The sequence below is a fragment of the Canis lupus genome, chromosome X (assembly GCF_003254725.2).
Source record: "Canis lupus dingo isolate Sandy chromosome X, ASM325472v2, whole genome shotgun sequence".
NCBI classification, from domain to species: domain Eukaryota; kingdom Metazoa; phylum Chordata; class Mammalia; order Carnivora; family Canidae; genus Canis; species Canis lupus.
This window is the reverse complement of record NC_064281.1, coordinates 80,508,256-80,526,948: the sequence shown is the minus strand read 5'-3', so window position 1 is coordinate 80,526,948 and position 18,693 is coordinate 80,508,256. Positions and strand designations below refer to the sequence as shown.

Sequence of the window (18,693 nt, the reverse complement as noted above, 5' to 3'; positions counted from 1 at the left end):
TCATCAGGGAATTAGAAATTAAAACCATGGGATTCCTGGGTGGCTCAGTGGGTGAATGTCTGCCTTTAGCTCAGGGTGTGATCCTGGGGTCATGGGATCTACTCTCACATTGGGCTCCCTGCTTCATGGGAGCCTACTTCTCTCTCTGCCTGTCTCTGCCTCTCTCTGTGTCTCTCATGAATAAATAAATAAATCTTTTTTTAAAATGAAATTTAAACCACAATGAGATATCACCTCTTACCTGTAGAAACAGTTAAAATCAATTACAGAAGAAACAACAGATGTTGATGATGATGTGGAGAAAGGGGAACCCTGTTATACTGTTGGAGGGAATGCAAACTGGTACAGCTACTGTGGAAAACAGTGTGGAGGTTCCTCAAAAGTTAAAAATAAGTGGGAAATATCAGAAAGGGACACAGAACATGCAAGACTCCTAACTCTGGGAAACAAACTAGGGGTGGTGGAAGGGGAGGTGGGTGGGGGGTGGGGGTGAATGGGTGATGGGCACTGAGGTGGGCACTTGACGGGATGAGCACTGGGTGTTATTCTATATGTTGACAAAATGAACACCAATAAAAAATAAATTTATTTTAAAAAGTTAAAAATAGAACTACCCTATGATCCAGCAATTGCACTACTAGGTATTTACCCAAAGAATACACAAATACTAATTCAAAGGGTTACATGTACCCTGATATTTATAGCAGCATTATCTACAATATCCAAATTATGGCAACAGCCCAAGTGTCCATCGACTGATGAATGCATAAGGAAGGTGTGTGTGTATCTATATATCAATGGAGTATTACTCAACCATTAAAAAGAATGAAATCTTGCTATTTGCAATGACATGGAGCTAGAGAGTATTAGCCTAAAAGAAATAAGTTAGTCAGAGAAATATAAATACAATATGGTTTCACTCATATGTGGAATTTAAGAAACAAAACAAAGTAGCAAAGGGGAAAAAAGAGTGAGAGGCAAACCTTGAGAGAGACTCTTAACTACGGAGAACAAACTAATGGCTATTAGAGGGGAGGTGGAGGGGATGGGTGAAATAAGACAGGTATTAAGGAGTGCACTTGTGATGAGAATCAGGTGTTGTGTGGAAGTGCTAAATCACTGTATTGTACAACTGAAACTAATATTACAATGTATGTTAACTATTATTTAAATAAAAACTTTTAAAAAAGGCATCTGACAAAATTCAACACCTGTTCATTATAAAAAAAAACAATCGAGAAAACTAGCAGTGCAGGGGAATTTCCTCAATATGATAATAGGCTTTTATAAAAACTACACAGCTAACATAATACTCAATGAGCACTGGGTGTTATTCTGTATGTTGGCAAATTGAACACCAATACTCAATGACAAAGTACTGAAAGCTTTCCTCCTAAGTACAGAAACAAGACGGGGATGTCCATTTTCACCACTGCTATTCATCATTTTACTATAAGTTCTATTCAAAGAAATTCGATAAGAAAAGAAATAAAATGAATCCATATTAAAAAGAAAGAAAATGACCTCTGTATGCATATGACATAATCCCATGTATACAAAATCTTCAAGAATCTGCAGGAAAGCAACTAGGCCTAATAAACCAAATCACTGTATTTGCAGGTTACAAGATCAACACTCATTAGTCAGGTGATTTTCTATAAACCAACAATAAACAATCTGAATAGGAAATTAAGAAAGCAATTCCAATTATAATAGCTACTAAAAGAATAAAATATCTAGGAATAAGTTTGAGCAATAAGGTAAAAGACTTGTGTACTAAAAACTATAAAATATTGCTGAAATAAAGTAAAGAATACCTAAATGAAAAGAACGATATCACATGTTCATGGCCTGGAAACCTTAATATTATTAAGATATCGATACTGTTTGAAGTGATCTACATATTCAACACAATCACTATCAAAATTTCAAAAGCCTAATTTGTAGAAATGGTAAAAACTGATCCTTAAATTCATATGGAATTACAAGGAGTCCTGAATGCTAAAACAATCTGTAATAAAAAGAAAAAAAACAAAGTCGAAGGACTCACACATCCCAATTTTATTTTATTTATTTATTTATTTATTTATTTATTTATTTATTAAATTTTTATTTATTTATGATAGTCACACACAGAGAGAGAGAGAGAGGCAGAGACATAGGCAGAGGGAGAAGCAGGATCCATGCACCGGGAGCCTGATGTGGGACTTGATCCCGGGTCTCCAGGATCGCGCCCTGGGCCAAAGGCAGGCACCAAACCGCTGCGCCACCCAGGGATCCCACATCCCAATTTTAAAACTTAATACAAAGCTACAATAATCAAAATACCGTGATCTTGGTTGGCAGAGGGACATACTTGTAGAACAATGGAAAAGAAATGAGAGAGCACAGGAAGAAACACATACATCTATGTTCATTTGATTTTCAATGAGGGTACCAAGTCAATTCAATGGAGAAAGAATACTCTTTTCAACAAGTAGGATAGAGACAACTAAATTTCCACATACCAAAGAATAAAGCTGGATCTCTGTTTCACACTATATAGGAAATTAACTCAAAACAACATATTTAGGTTATATTCTTATATTTAGGACCAACAACCTGAATATACAAGCTAAAACCATAAAACACATAGAAGTAAACAGGAGTACATCTTCGTGATCTTAGATTTGACAATGGAATATTAGATATGACATTAAAATCATGAGGTTGAAAGAAATATTTAATGAAGCATTGATAAAGTATGTAAAGAAAGAAAACCTGACAAATTATACTTCATTAAAATAAGTAAGAGTAAACCAAGAAGGATGTATTTTACCTTGCTGATGAGCTGGACTTTATTTTACAAATTGTAGGAAGCTCGTGAAATGTGTTTTTTTTTAAGATTTTATTTATTTATTCATGAGACACACACACACACACACACACACACACACACACAGAGGCAGAGACACAGGCAGAGGGAGAAGCAGGCTCCATGCAGGGAGCCCGAGGCGGGACTCGATTCCGGGACACTGGGATCACACCCTGAACTGAAGGCAGACGCCCAACCACTGAGCCACCCAGGCGTCCCCTCGTGAAATGTTTTAAGCAAGAAATATGAACTGGTTATAGTGTTTTGAAAAGATTGCTTTGGTGCCAATGTGGATAATGGATTCAAATGTCTCTTATTACAGAAGTTTAGGAATTTTTATTCTGTCACTATTTTATTGTTTAATTGTCATAAGTAAACATTGATATGTGCAAAAAACCCCACCCTATTTGTGCATCAAAGGACATTACCAGGGAAATGAAAAGGAAACCTATAAAATGGAAGACAACATTTGCAAATCATATATCTGATAGGGATTTAATATGCAGAATAACTCCCCAAATCCAACAACAAAAAGACAAACAACTGAATTAAAAAACAAGCAAAGGAAGTCAATGAATGTCTCTTTAATGAAGACATATAAATGCCTAAAAAGCCCTTGAAAAGATGTTCAACATTATTAGTCATTAGGGAAATACAAATCAAAATGACAATGATATAGCACTTCTCACTGACCAGAATGGGTATAAAACAAAAAAAGAAAAAAAGAAGTTTTGGCAAGGACTTAGAGAACTTAGAACCCTCATACATTCCTCATGAGAATGTAAAATGCTGCAACTGCTACAGAAAATAGTTTGGCAGTTTCTCAAAATTTAACAAAGAATTATCATATGACCCAGTAATTCTACTTCTAGGTACATACTCAAAAGAATAAAAAACAGGGACCTAAACAAATACCTGTTCGCCAGTGTTCATAGCAGCACTATTCACAACAGTTAAAAGGTGGAAACAAGTGTCCACCAAAAGACAAATTGATTAACAAAATGTGGCATGTATAATATATATACACACATTTATATTGGCATATATATGTATGTGTGAATATTATTCGACCATATTTTACTCCTTTTTGGAATGAAGTTCTGATATGCACAACATGCCTGAACCTTGAAAACATGCTAAGTGAAATAAATAGACATAAAGAACAAATATGTAGAAGATGTGGTACATATATATGATGGAATATTACTCAGCCACCAAAAAGAATGAAATATTGCCATTTTCAATGACATGGATAGAGGTAGAATGTATTATGCTAAGTGAAATAAGTTAAAGACAAATGCCATATGATCTCATTCATATGTGGAATTTAAGAAACAAAACAGATGAACATATGGGAAGGGGGGGAAAAAGGGAGAGGGAAACAAACCATAAGAGACTCTTAATGACAGAGAACAAACTGAGGGTTAATGGAGGGAGGTGGGTAGGGGATGGGCTAGATGGGTATTAAAGAGGGCACTTGTGATGAGCAATGGGTGTTGTATAAGTGATGAATTACTTAGTTCTACTCCTGAAAGCTATATTGCACTCTATGTTAACTAAAATTTAAACAAAAATTTTTAAAAAGGATCTGTAAGAGATTTATCAGTCACTTATAATAGGAGGACCTTATTTGGATCCCAATTCAAATAAATGAAAAAAAGTTTTTAATGACATTTATGAGACAATGGAAATTGGAATGGAAGGTGGATATTTGATGATATTAAGAAATTTTGCTGATTTTTAAAGTTATGATAATGATATTGTCATATTAAAATAGTCTTTATCTTTTAGAGATATACTGAAATTTTTACAGATGAAGTGATATAATATATGTCCAAATAATAGGGTGAGTGAGCATAAGTGTAGATGAAACACAATTGGCCAATACTTGATAACTATTAGGAACTGGGCGATGGATAACATGGGTGTACTACCCAAGTGATTTTTTTTCATACTATATTTTTTCATACTGTTTTTTCCCCATCGAGTTATGAAAAATTTCAAATATAAAACAAAATTAGAATAATTTTACAAGAACACTATTTATCCACTATTTAAATTCTCCCATTTTAATGCACGGGCTATGTCCATCTCTATTCATCCATTAATCCATCTTATTTGTAGTCTTTTTAAAAAAAATTAATTAATTATTTATTTTTATTTGTATTTTTTTATTTGTATTCTTTTCAAATAAATTGCAGACTTCTGTTTCCTTTTTGATAGGTGGCTCAGCATACATATCATTATCCAGTTTAATATTTGTTTAAAATATTTTCATGTAACATTTACAATGAAATGCACAAATCTTAATAATGTGCACTTGACAAATATATATACTTAGGTAATCAAAATCCCTCAAGATATAGAGCATTGCCATCACCCAAAATTTTCTTTGTGTCCCTTTCCAGTCAATCTGATATATCACTTCAACTTCTATACTAAGGCAACTACTTTTTTGATTTTTCTACCACAGATTACTTTTTCTTGTTCTGGATCTTAATATAAATCAATTCATACAGTATGTATTCTTTTGTGTAATATTTCTTTAACTCTTCATAATATTTCAGAGTTTCATCTGCTCTGTTATGTGTGTCAGTAGTTAGTTCCTTTTTATTGAATAGTATTCTACCTCATGAATATATCACAGTGTGTTTATTCATTCTCCCATTGATGAACAATCAGGCTTTTTTCCAGTTTGGGCTATTATAAGTAAATCTACTAATAACATTCTTTATAAGCATTTTGTGAATAGAGGGTTTTTAATCTCTCTTGAAGTAAAATATCTGTGTCCAAATATAGGTGTACATTTTGCTTTATAACTGCCAGCTAGAACTTTGTCCAATGTGGTTGTATCATTTTAAATTCACACTAATGGTATGTAAGACTTCTAGTTGTTCCACATCCTCACCAACATTTGCAATTATCAGATTTTGAATGTTAGCCATTCTGGTGGGTGTGTAGGTGTACCTTATTGTGGTACTAATTTGAATTTTCCTGATGACTAGTGATGTTGAATGCATTTTCATATCCTTTCTGGGTACTCATAAATCTGTTTTTTAAGTGTCTGTTAGAATCATCTTTTGTCTATGTTTAGTTGGGTTAGTTTGCATTTTTAATTTTGCACATTAGCAGTTCATTATGTCTTACATACCAGTCCTTTGTCAGATATATATCTTAATATTTTCTCTCCATCCTCAGATAGTTCATAAATTTTCTTTGTTTCCATCTTTAATATTTAATTTTATATTTAAATAAAACATATACTCAAATTTTGTAACATAATGATTTGATATACATATACACAGTAATACTAATGGTTATTACAGTTAAGCTAATTAATGTATCATCTCCTCACATACATGATGGGCACCTGAAATCTACTCCTAGTGTATTTCCAGTATTCGATATAGTATTAATGACAGTTATTATGCTGTCTATTAAATCTTTGGACCTTCTTATCCTCCATAAATACAACATTGTATTCTTTGACCAACATCTCTCCATTTTCCCAACGTCCCCGCCCCTAGAAACCACCATTCTACTCACTGTCTGTATGAGTCTGACTTTTTTAGATTCTCTATATAAGTGAGATCATGTAGTTTTGTCTTAACCATGTGTTCTGATGCTTTGACATCTGGGGCTTTGCTGACCCAAGATGGACTGCCCCTCCCAGGTCTAGCCAATTCTTAGCGTAAACAACTTGCCTCGGAGCTGCACCTTGCATATGCAAACCAACCAACCCAGAGACTACACCCCAACACCTTTATCAGGGTCTCATACTTTAAGCCACTAATCCCCTATCCTTTTTTTTTTTTTTTTTTTTTTTTTTTTTTATGATAGGCACACAGTGAGAGAGAGAGGCAGAGACACAGGCAGAGGGAGAAGCAGGCTCCATGCACCGGGAGCCTGACGTGGGATTCGATCCTGGGTCTCCAGGATCGCGCCCTGGGCCAAAGGCAGGCGCCAAACCGCTGCGCCACCCAGGGATCCCTAATCCCCTATCCTAATCACCCAGGGGACAGGGATCAGACTAGAGTCAGACCTTACACCCCAGAGCTTACTGAAATTATTAAAACTAGTCAATCTTAAATCTGCTCATCTGCCTTGTTCACTTGTTCCCACAAAAGCCACAATGATGGCTCATGATCTTGTTTTCCTGTCACTCACTCTGCCTCCTGACTGACCCTGGTGATTTCCCTCCTCTTGGGATATGTGAAAATAAAACCTGTATTTTAAAATGAGGGTTCATTATACTATTTTGTTCATTTCTATATATATGTGAAATTTTTCATAATAAAAATGTAATCCTTCTCTTAATGACACTGCTGCTATGAGCTGAATTATGTTACCCTCAAATTTACGTTTTGAATCCTTAACCCCCAGTACCTTAGAATTAAACTCTAAAGAAAATAGAGCCTTTATAGAGGCGATTAAGTTAAACTGAAGCTACTAGTGTCAGCCCAAATCTAATCTGACTGGTATCCTTATAAAAAATTTGGATATACAGAGACACGAGGGATGTGTACACACAGACAACCAGGTGAGAACACAGCACAAAAAACCGGTCATCTGAAAGCCATAGTGTGAGGCCTCAGGAGAACCCAAACCTGCTAATATCTTGATCTTCTACTTGTGGCTTTCAGAACTGTGAAATAAAACCAAATTTCTTTTGTTTAAGCCACCCAGTTTGTGGCATTTTATGGCAGCTCTGGCAAACTAACACAACTGCCCAACTGGAATACTGAATCCATTAAATTAAGATAAAGAGTAGGTAAATGAGGCATCCTTGACTCTTCTTACTGCCCTACTCAGTTTTAATCAATACCTAGATATGGCTGATTGTATTTTCAAGTTTTTCTCTCATCTCTTCTACTCTTTTTATGACCACTGCTCTATTCCTGGCCTTTATCATTTATTGGTGTCTTTGACTCTAGAGTTGTTTTCTTTTTTTTAAGAACTTATTTATTTATTCATGAGAGACTCAGAGAGAGAGGCAGAGACATAGGTAAAGGGAGAAGCAGGCTCTCTGTGGGGAACCCGATGCAGTACTCTATCCCAGGACCCCAGGATCACCCCCTGAGCTGGAGGCAGACGCTCAACCACTGAGCCACCCAGGCATCCCTAGAGTAGTTTTACTTAAACCTGTCCCCCACATAGCCATCAGAGTAAACTATTAAAATGCAAATCAAATTATGCCACACCATTGCTTAATGTCTTCCAAAAAATCTCTTCCTTAATGTCTAGAGAATAAAGTTCAAGTTTCTTCATATGGCATACTAGGTCCTCTGTTAACTGTGATCTTCAACATTTCTTTAGCCATTATACTACTCCCTGCCTTACACTTTTTTTTTTTTTTTGCAAAGTCAGAGTTTATTCTTCAGGAATGTAAACTCTAGGAATACAATTAGAAACAAGTATATTTACTATGAAAAGATTAGTATCACTATATAATTAGAAGATAAGAGGTACACAAAAAACTCCACATTAGAGGAAGCAAAGGTATGCAAAATAAGATCTTGAGTTTACTAATAGAAACTTCATATCAAGACACAAATACTGTAGAACTCTACTATAAAAAAAAACACACAAAAACATCTTCCAAAATGTTCACTGCTAGTCTCTTTAGATATGCACAAGTTACAAAGTACAGAAGACAACATATTTATGTTCTGATAAAGAATTTAACAAAATTAAACATAAATGTGAATAAGTCAAAGCACTGAGTATAATTTTACTAAGCAACTAATCTAAAAGTATAAATTCATGCTAATTAAAGAAATAGTGAGTTTTTACTTTTCACCCAAAGGTTGGGTTGATACTATTTTACATTAATTTCTATCTACAATGCTTAATTTATATACCCATCAAATTATTATCCTTCTTTTAAATGGATTTTTTAAAAACATTTTTTCAGTCACATTATTTACCATAGATTCCTTGATGTGCTTCCCTTTAATAAAGTGTAAATTTATTGTGCCTATGGACTCAAATGTTAAACAGCCTTATTTTAAATATTTGTTTAAAATTATGTTTCAGAGTACATTTTTTCTCTTATAATTTAAATGTAAAAGTTTTAACATTTTAATTTTTTCTTCCAAAATAGGCATAATCCCTTAAAACTGAGATCGTTTTTATCTATTTTGGTTTAAAAAATATATTTCCCTTTAATTCAACTTGTTTTTATGTAAGTAATGTTTGCTAAGCAGTTGATTCATAATTGAAAATGGCCATGAAATATTGCTTTTTCAAAACAAATTGTCATCATTTAAGGACTGAGGATTTCTACCCCTCAAGTCTACAGAGCTGCCTTAAAAAGTTCCATGGTGGTGTACAAGGGATTCCAGGGTGCTCAACTGTCCTGGATCCTCTTGAAAATTCTACTTTGTTTCTCTCCCTACTTCATTCCAAAGGCAAATGCTGGGGCCCAGCTTCACTAGAATATCCCAGTAGTTGGGTATTTGAAGAGTAAGAGGTTGGGTAAACTGTGGAATAGAACTACAATTTCTGTTCAGATCCTTCGAAGTATGGGGTGTAAGGACCCATTCTGGGGCAGAATTCTTCTTGTGGTAAAGGGTATTATTCTGGATATGTAGGAGATCTGTGACCAAATGGCTACATCTAAGATTTTCATAAGAAAACAACCTACAAACATGACTTCAACTCAGTATGGAAAGATGAATGGGAAGAGAGTAAAGGGATTAGCATTATCCAATATTAATAATTGCTATAAAAATTTTCAAATGTATAATCCTCACTTGAAACAGTATCAAAGGTACTATAAAATAATTTTACTGTTAACATAGCTTTGCATCCCAGAAAATCAACTGTTACAAATTATTTGAAGCAAAAATTCAGATCCACTCCACTAAGTAAACCTTCAGAGTTTTTAAAAGAATATACACATGCAGATTTGTTCTGCATTGTATAAAAGGGTGGTACCCTTTTCATTAAAATTGTAGGCATCTGTAGCTGACTCCATTTATAGTTAACAAGAAAAATATAAAATGTTACATTTTATTGTAAAAATAAATGAAAATCATTAAAAATTTAGAATTAAAGGATCTAATAAGTATCATGGACACTATTAAAAAAATCATTGGCTGTTAAAAACAATGAAGATTACGATATTTAGTACCTAACATACTTGATCTAGGATTGTGAGACACTAAGAATTCTAAATATTAGGTAATTTGTACTTTGATACTCTCTTCTCAAACTTTAACGTGCATAAAAATCACTTGACGATCTTGTTAAAAAGCAGACTATGATTCAATAGATCGAAAGAGGCTCTGAAATCCTACATTTTTAACAAGATGCCTAGTGATGCCAACTACATACTGGTCCTCAGACCATAGGAGCAGCAATGATCTAGAATAATACCAAAATGAAGATCATTACAGCAGTTGATCATTAAAATCTGATCTCTCATTTGTGCTAGCTGTTTCCTCAATCTTATTCTACAAGTTTCCTAAGCACTTTAACTTGCTTAAAATGTCAATCTTCTAAATTAGTTCTTAAGACTATCAATACTATTAGTAGCTACATGCTTAGGGGAAATTCTTTGTTAAAGGATTACAAAAAGACAATAGGAAATTCACAGTGACATTTTAAAATATTTTAAATTGTACACAGGATTCCTGTTAAATCAATACAGTATCAACTTTCACTGTCTAGTTGTCTTTTTTTTTTAAACTATTACAATATATACCAATAGATCTTATTCCATTTCTATTACTGGAACAAAAAACCTCAAATTCACTTATATTAAAAACCATATTCTATTCAGAATTAATGAATAAAAACTAGTTCATGCTTTTTTTAAGAACTAGATTTAAAATGGTAGTCAAAGCAGTTATGGTCAAAATTACATTCATGGTGTATGATTTAGTACTCCTCAGGACATACAAATTTTTTACATTTGAGCTCTGCACAAGCAGGCACAAAATGAAAACTAGTATGTTCTGTGTGACCACAGCTAGGGACTGGGAATAAGGAAACTACTGTGTACTAAGAGTGAAAAAGACAAAGAGGGCATGTCCTAGGTCTTTGCCTTACACTTTATACTCTAGTAATACATCAACAGTTGGTGGTTCCTTGAGATTTCCATGAAATATCTATCTCTGTACCTGTGCTAAAACTGTTGTAGGCTTATAGATACTTGGTTAATTTGACAAAACTCTATTCAACTTGTAAGAATTAGTTCAGGTATTATCTGTACACTATAGTGTTTTAAACTTACCTTTTACTTTCTTTAGATAGAAAAATTGGAAAAATACATAGAATACCACAGTAAATACCAGTATATCCAACCCCTAGAATCACACATTTTCAGACTTATATTTCATCATCTTTGCTTCAAATATTTTCATGTTTTAAAATTTTTTATCATGGAATTTTTAAAACATCAAAAGTAAATAGGAGAGTCAATGAACTGCCATGTATCTATCACCCAGTTTTAACATTTATCACCACTTGGCCAATCTTCTTTCATGTATATACTATGTTACTCTTAACTCTACTGCTCTATTTTAAAGCCAATCTTTGAGATATCATTTCACTTATAAAGAATTCAGTGTGTAGGGATCCCTGGGTGGCGCAGTGGTTTGGCGCCTGACTTTGGCCCAGGGCGCGATCCTGGAGACCCGGGATCGAATCCCACATCGGGCTCCCAGTGCATGGAGCCTGCTTATCCCTCTGCCTGTGTCTCTGCCTCTCTCTCTCTCTCTCTCTCTGTGTGGCTATCATAAATAAATAAATAAATAAATAAAAATTTAAAAAAAAAAAAGAATTCAGTGTGTATATTTAAAAGATAAGGACTAATTAAAACAAGAAAATAGGGATCCCTGGGTGGCGCAGCGGTTTGGCGCCTGCCTTTGGCCCAGGGCGTGATCCTGGAGACCCGGGATCGAATCCCACGTCGGGCTCCCGGTGCATGGAGCCTGCTTCTCCCTCTGCCTGTGTCTCTGCCTCTCTCTCTCTCTCTGTGTGACTATCATAAATAAATAAAAATTTAAAAAAATATATTTAAAAAAAAAAAAAAAAAAAAAAATAAAACAAGAAAATAAGCAGAAAAAAAGAAAATAAGCATGATGTAACACATTATTAATAATAATTTTAAAATATCAAAATTTTGTTCAAATTTTTCCCATTGTCTCATTAGTTATTTGCATTTGGTTTGCTCATATTAGGATGCTTCATATAAAATATGAATAAAAGAATGAAACATAGAACACTGAAGATAAGGTTTAGATCTTTTTTTTTTACTCTTCCTGGTCCTATTCTCTTCCTTCCTTCCCTAGAGACAACTAATATTAATTAGCTACATAACTTCCCATTCCAGAGTAGATTCCTATATATGTATCTAAGAACAGTAAGTGATTTGGCTTTGGATGTTTTTGAAATGTGTACAAATTAAATTATAATACTCTCTTGTAGTTTTAAAATGGTTATAAGTTTTATGCTCTTTCTTTTCTACAACTGTTTATTTGTAGTCTTCTTTTTTATTCTTGGTCAGTATTGCCAGAGGATTCTCTATTGTGTAAATCTTTTAAAAGAACCAACTTTAGATTCCACTATTCTCTTTGTTTTTTATTTCATTAATTTGTTTTTAATTTTATTCTCATATTTTATTGAATCTAAAATCATGTAGGGGCACCTGGCTGGCTCAGTTAGGAGAGCATGCGACTCGATCTTGGAGTTGTGAGTTCAAGCCCCACATTAGGTGGAGTTTCTTAAAAATAAAACCTTCAGTGTCCCTTAACTTTCTAAGGGAGACTTATTGCTACACCAGAACCAATGACAAGGAATGTGTCCTGCTTGCCAGGTATGAAGGAGTAGAATTAAGATTAAGAAATACTACTCTCTTAATAGGACTCAAAGTATAGATATTCTCAGATTTTGATTAAAATAAGTGGTAAATAGGGCAGCCCCAGTGGCACAGCGATTTAGCACCTGCCTTCCGCCCAGGGCGTGATCCTGGAATCCCAGGATCGAGTCCCACGTCAGGTTCCCTGCATGGAGCCTGATTCTCCCTCTGCCTGTGTCTCCGCCTCTCTCTCTCTCTCTGTCTCGTGAATAAATAAATAAAATCTTTTAAAAATATCTTTAAAAATAAAACGAAATAAAAAATGCTGTAAATTGTAAAACACACCATTATTTCATGTGCCACTAAGGAAAAAAAAATTTACCAATGAAATCATGACGTATAATTCATTTTGGAACACGCATCCCAATTGTAGATATGTTAAAATATGCAAAAACGGATATCCTGGAATTGATGACATACAGAATTTCCTTCCATCTATTTAAGTTTCCTTTTCTCCATCAGATTCTTTTAAACTTATTGAGACGTGTTTTATGGACACACTGGTTTATCTTGGTAAATATTCTATGTATACTGAAAAGAATATGTATTCTGCCATTGTTAGGTAGAATGTTTTATAGATATCAATTAGGTCACGTTGGTTGATACTGTTAACGTATTCTATATTCTTACTGATTTACTGTCTAGTTTTTCCTATCAATTGCTGAGAAAGGATGCTGAAGTCATGAATTTGTCTGTTTCTTCTCTCAATGTATCAGTTTTCATGCACTTTGAAGCTTTACTGTGAGGTGCCTACACGTTTAGGGTTGGCATGTTTTCTTAAACAACTGTAAAGAATGCAATTTTCTTCTTTATTCCCTGCTCTTAAATCTACTTTGATGATGTAAGTATAGCTGCTCCAGCTTTTTATTTTTTTACATACTGCATATTTTCCATCTTTTTATATTGTGTCTTTAAATTTAAAGTGAGTTTCTTTTATTATTTTTTAAAGATTTTATTTATTATTTGAGAGAGAGAAAAAGAGGGAGGCAGGGGGAGAAAATGAGCGGGAGAGGGGTGTGAGAGGAGCAGAGGGAGAGGGAGAACCAGGCTTCTTGCTGAGCAGGGAGCCCAACTTGGGGCTGTATCCCAGGACCGCAGGATCAAAACCTAAGCTGAAGGCAGATGCTTAACTAACTGAACCACCCAGACACCCCTAAAGTGGGTCTCTCTTAGGTGGTATATAGCTGAGTCTTACTTTTTCATCCAATATGATAATCTCTGCTTTTTTTATTGGAGTGTTCATACTATTTACTTTAATGTAATTAACAATAGGATAGGGCTTAAATTTGTTATTTTGTTATTTTTTTCTATTTGACTCATTTGTTCTTTATATCCCTTTTTCTCTTCTCCTGCCTTCTCTTGTAAATGACTATTTAAAAAAATAATTCCATTTACCTCATGACTTATTAGCTATGCTTTTTTTAGTGGTTGCTACAGGATTTATAATATATAATTTTAATTTATTGTAGTCTCCATCCAAGTGATGTTATGCCACTTCCTGCATATAGTGTAAGAACTTTGTAATGGTATACCTCCATATCCTTTCTTGTTTTTATGCTCTTGTTGTCATACATTTTACTTCTGTATAAACCACAAAGTTTACGTTATTATTTTTCATTTAACAGAGATTAAACTAGGGAAAATATATTTTATTTTGCCCATTCATTTACTATTTCTGGTGCTTTACTTTCCTTTATTTAGATCTAAATTTCCATATATTATTATTTTCTGCCTGAAGAGCTTCCTTTATTATTTTTCATTGTGCAGGTTTGGTGGAGGTGAATTCTCTCAGCTTCTGTTTTGATCTATATTTTGTCTATTTTCTTTCTTTTTAAAATTTTATTTATTTATTCATAAGAGATACAGGCAGAAGGAGAAGCAGGCTCCCTGCAAGGAGCCCGATGTGGAACTTGATCCCAGACCCCCGGGATCACATTCTGAGCCAAAGGCAGATGCTCAACCACTGAGCCACCCAGGCGTCCCTATTTTGTCTATTTTCAAAAGATGTTTTCTGTGTATAGAACTCTAGATTTACAGGTCTTTTCATTGTCTTTTGGATAATACACTTTCTGAAGAGAAATCTGTTATATTTGTCTTTGTTCCTCTATATAATACGTCTTTTTTAACTTTTCCTTTTGGTTTCTTTTAAGATTGTTTTTTAAATTACTGTTTTTCATCAATATATGTATGCCTGACTATTTAATAACTTTTTGTCTCCTTGTTCTATTACTTTAAGAGAGGAGTGTTCTATGACTATAAATTTGTCAATTGCTCCTTTTAAATCTACAGGGTTATTTACATTTTGAGGTTATATTATTCGTTGTATACATTCCTGGTTGTTATTATCTTCTGGGTGGAGTGTAATTTTTATCATTCTATACTGCTTTCTTTATCTTTACTTATAGTTTTGCATCATACTTTATCTCATATTAATATTGCTATACCACCTCTTCTGGGATGCCTCGGTGACTCAGCAGTTAGGTGGCTGCCTTTGTCTCAGGTCGTGATCCCGGGGTCCGGGATCGAGTTCCACATTGGGCTCCTGTGAAGAGCCTACTTCTCCCTCTGCCTATGTCTCTGCCTCTCCCTCTGTGTGTCTCATGAAAAAAAAATAAAGCTTTAAAAAATATATATTGCTCTACCACCTTTTCTTTAGTATAAGTCAGGTATATTTTTTGCCATTCCATTATTTTCAACCTTTCAATATAAATTTGCTTAAGTGTGTCTCTTATAAGTAGCATACAACTATATTAATTTTAAAACTGATAACTGAGTTTAACATTGCATTCATTGAAATTATTGATGTATTTAGAATCATTTCAGTTGTATTTTTTTAATCATGCTTTTTCTTTCCTTTCTTACATTTTTTAAAAGATTTTATTTATTCATGAGAGACACAGAGAGAGAGAGGCAGAGACACAGGAAGAGGGAGAAGCAGTCTCCATGCAGGGTACCTGATGTGGGACTCAATCCTGGGACTCCAGGATCACGCCCCACGTTGAAGGCAAGGGGTAAACCGCTGAGCCACCAGGGATCCCCTCTTCCATTTTTTCTACCTTCTACTGTTCTGATAACATTTTCACAATTTTCCTTTTCTCTGTGCTGCTTTGAAAGTTATACACTCTATACCTATTCTTTTAGCATGCCCTTAAAATGTTAATTTTGATATTTGAATTTACAGAGCCTATAGTTCATCAACCACTACCTTCCTCCATAAATATACAATGACCTAAGAATGCTTTAATTCTCATCTTCCCACCCATCTTATTTTATTTTTCTTAAAGATTTTATTTATTTATTTATTTATTTATTTATTTATTTATTTATTTATTTGAGAGAGAGAGAGAGAGAGAGAGAACGAACAAGCAAGGGGTTGCTGCAGGGAGAAGGAGGCTCTCCGCTGAGCAGGGAGCCAGATGAGGGGCCTGATCCCAGGGTTCCCAGATCATGATGTCAGCTAAAGCCAGATGCTTAACCTACTGAGCCACTCAGGCATCCCCTGATCATCTTATTTTAAGTAGTATTTTAGTTTTACTTTATTTCAAATCCCATGAAATTATTTATCATGGCTATTAATTTGTACTGCCTGTTTTTATTTATATTTACCAATATTTTACCTACTTCTTTGCTCACCATTTCTTCTTGTATTTTGATAGTTCTTTTGGGTTTCATTTTGCTTCTTTAAAAATTCTTTAGTAACTCACTCATTGAGACAATATGAATAATAACTCACAGTCTCTGAATATCTAAAAAATATATTTATTTTTTCCTCAAAGTTCATTTAGTTAAATGCAGAATTCTATGTTGGAAGATATTTTCTTTCAGCATTTTGAAGACATTATTCCATTATTTAAGGCATCTATTGGTGCTGACAAGAAATCTTCTAGTCTAATTATATTTCTTTTGTAAATAAATAGGCATTTTTTTCCTGGCAGCTTTTAAGATATTTATTATCTGTGATGCTGTGCAGGTTCACTATGATAGGTCTGCATATAGTTTATTTAATTTTTCTGCTTAGGATTCTTTCTGATCCTTCAATCTAATGATTCATGTATACCCTTAATTTTGAAAATGTACCTCCTCAAATATTGCTTCTTCCTGATTATCTCCAGTCTGTACTCCTGGAACTTTTATTAGATAGTCCCCTTCTCACCCTATCCACCAAGAAGTCTCCCAACTTCTTTTTTACCTTTCCAACCTCTTTACCTGTCTCTAGTGTGATTTCCTTTGTATCTATCTTCCAAATGTACTAATTCTTTCTTCATCTGCATTTGCTTTCTCTTCAAAGCATATATTAACTATATTAAATTAAATTTAATATATATTAAATATATATTAAATTAAATATATATTAAATATATATTAAATTTAATAAATAATAAAATATTAAACATTTAATTTATATATAATGTAATACATTGAATTTAATGTATTTAACTTTAATACATTATATTTCATATATATTTATTTTATCTATAATATATATTTATTTTATATTATTAATATGTTATATTTAATATATAACTAATATATTTAACTTAAAAATTGTATGTGAAATTAAATTAAATTTAATATATATTTATATATTTAACTTAGAGTATCTATTCATTCTTCAACTTTTTAAACAAATATTTCTTTTAAAGCCTCTTTCTGATTGGCTTAGTATTTCTAGTTTCTAGGCTTTAAAATTTCTTACATATTACATCTGATCACATTGTCTCAAAGAAGTTCATTTTCTTGGGAAGTCTGTAATTTTTTTAAACATGAATTCATCTTCTGTAGACATTTTTTATGGGAGTCCCAAATATGCTAGATTGTAAAATGCCTCTCCCTGAGGCAGTTTCACATTCACCTTTGTCAAGACTTTAAGGGTTTCACTGATTTCAGACCAGATGTTTACTGTTAACCCCTTGGGCTCAGTGTCCTCACCATTAGAGTCAATTGAATGGTGACCACACCTGCATGTTGCAGGTCTGGGATTCCAACTTCTCTCAGGTGGGACTTTTTCCTAACCATTGCCCAGAGGATACAGGAAGCTCCTTGATACTTCCCCACACTGATGGGCCTACATTCTCTGGTCCTTCATAACCTCCCAACTCTATATTAGTTCTACTTTGCATGCAGAAGACTTGTGATCTGCTCCCTCCTTTCCATATGGTTATTACACCTCAGCCCACAATCATTTATGCCTCTATCTAGTTCTGAAATGCCTGAGAAAAGTCTTAGTTTTAGTTCTACTTACTGCTAAATTTAAATTCTTTTGTTTCTGGCACCTAAAGATTTTTCATTCTTGTCCTGTGTTTGGTCATATATTTATATTACAATGATTTCACCCTTATTTTTTATGTTTTACTTTTTTGGGGGATGTAGACTTCAGATCAGTTTGTGGGTTCTTGATCTGCCATATTGACAAGAAGTCAACTCCAAAATAAGAATAACTCAAAAAGCAAGAAAGACATAAAGTATTAACAAGCCTAGTCCAGAGAGATGACTCCTTATAAGATCACATTTAAACCAATCACTCTAAGGAACTTAATTGTCCTATGAAATTTCTTCAGAAATGAACACAATATTCAAACCGGTCAACACAATAGCAAAGAAAGGAACTACAACTATCTTTTAAGCTTTACCTATATTTACTTTCAGATAAAAATTAAACTTCCTACCTTATTTTTATGCTAATTAAAAAATCCTATATTTGAAGGGATGTACTATCAAATAAACAAATTGGTAAGTATAGGTTTGTTTATATTTACTTTCGCTTTGGTGATGATACCAAATTGCTTTAAAATTGGCACCAGTAATTTTGACAAAGACTGAAGCTAATATAAGTTTTAAAAAAACAAAAATAATTAGCTATATATCTATTTAAAGTACTTATATCATGCTAGAGACAGGCGTGGCAGAAAAATGAGGAATAAAATCAAACAGTAATCTGTATATAATAATGTTCCATAAAAATTTCATAAATAAT

At 33.6% G+C, this 18,693-nt stretch overlaps 1 protein-coding gene across 2 annotated transcripts in view; it reads right to left on the bottom strand.

Annotated features, from left to right (window-relative positions):
- RADX (RPA1 related single stranded DNA binding protein, X-linked) overlaps nucleotides 1-18,693 on the bottom strand; it is an 88,892-nt gene that overhangs the window by 37,934 nt on the left and 32,265 nt on the right. The gene's annotated exons all lie outside the window — the stretch shown is intronic.